Source organism: Sinocyclocheilus grahami, unplaced genomic scaffold (assembly GCF_001515645.1).
Source record: "Sinocyclocheilus grahami isolate Dianchi unplaced genomic scaffold, SAMN03320097.WGS_v1.1 scaffold306.1, whole genome shotgun sequence".
NCBI lineage: Eukaryota > Metazoa > Chordata > Actinopteri > Cypriniformes > Cyprinidae > Sinocyclocheilus > Sinocyclocheilus grahami.
In genome coordinates, this window is record NW_015505485.1 from 1,933,541 (window position 1) to 1,935,032 (window position 1,492).

Consider the following 1,492-nt stretch of genomic DNA (forward strand, 5'->3'; position numbering starts at 1 on the left):
ATCAAAACGGCAATTTTATTTCAGATTTTAAAGCTGTATTGATGAGTATCGAATGTGTTAGAAACAAAGAGGTACACAGACACGGAGAACACACATAACATAATAACAAAAAAGCTGGTATCTCCACCTCTAGCAAAACCACAGATTATTTTTGAAAGAATAGAAAAAGGAAAAAAATGGTTACATCACATTATGGCATTTTTATAAACTGTCTTTTCTCATCATTACCTTATTACAAAATACAAAAACACAACCATCCCAACACACTTTACTCATTCAATACTGACTACACTTTAGCCAATAGGATTTCACTGTAGCTCAACCAATGCATCAGCCCTTTTGGTCAACATGATCATGGTTATTCATTTGAAAACAAAACTGCTAATGGTCTTTTTTTTCTTGAATTTTTTCATAAGGCTGCTTGGTTTTTATTAATTTGTGCTTCTGTCGACAGTATAGGCAATTTGTTTAGAATAAAGGTCTGCTTTCCTTACATTGCAGTAACTTGGAGGGAATGATTATGTAAATATGCCCAAGTATTAACATTAAGTCCTTAAATAAATGTAAACATATACATCTTTTGAGGTCAGAATATTGACCCGCTTCACTTAAAACCATTACTGGAGCATTGTTCTGATATTTTTTGGAGTGGACTCATCATTCAGGTGTTTTGTGGTGAACCTTTGGAGGAAAACAGAAATATTAAATGATTTATGAAACTCATTACACAATCTATAGCATCTTTTTTTAAGAACAGGATGGGAAACTTACTTGAGGGCATTAAGGAGACCTTCAACATTATCTGCTGGCTGATCTTTTAAGACTTTAATGCATCCTTTCATCTAGAGAAAGTGTGTACATCACATTACATGGGGAAAAAGTCATTTTAAACTCAGTCAAAAAAGTTTTGGTTGATTGAGAAAATACGAGAATGTAGCCTTACATCAATTTTTGAGGATTTGTTGAAGGCACCGTTTGGATGCACATGGTCATAGAGGATAATAACCCCCACCATCACCCTCATACAAAACAGAAGTGTCTCATCACTGTTGAATCGACTTGTGTATTCTCTGTTAGCAGAGGAAAAAGATTGAGCATAATGCCACAAAGTTACACTTCAACACAGGCACTCCACAACTTTTGACAAATTCATTTCCATGGTTTTTCCAGTCATCAATAATTAGTCGATAAAAAGCATACTTGACTGTTAAACAATTAGTGTACAAATGTCTCCAGTGAGTCAAAAACATTCTGAAATTTCGGTTAGTTTAGCCCCCATGAGGAAGACCCATGACCCATAGGAAACCGTAATTACGCAAAGACTCACACAAGTGGTTTCTTTCAGCAGACAGACTGATGTTATCAGCCAGTTATTACTGTACACAAGAATGCCCAAATATCAATGTCTAGCCATTGAAATATTTGAGCATTTTATCCGTTAAGGCATATATGAAATTATATGTTAATTAAAGCAGCTATATATATATATATA

The 1,492-nt window shown here is 34.3% G+C and overlaps 1 long non-coding RNA gene across 1 annotated transcript; it reads right to left on the minus strand.

Annotated features, from left to right (window-relative positions):
• Positions 1 to 13: 13 nt before the first annotated feature.
• On the minus strand, positions 14 to 1,108 carry LOC107601487 (uncharacterized). The gene is made up of 3 exons (XR_001610938.1): positions 944 to 1,108; positions 772 to 842; positions 14 to 681 (listed from the first exon to the last, which is right to left on the minus strand). It is a non-coding gene; the product is annotated as an uncharacterized lncRNA (long non-coding RNA).
• Between the last annotated feature and the right edge of the window lie 384 nt (positions 1,109 to 1,492).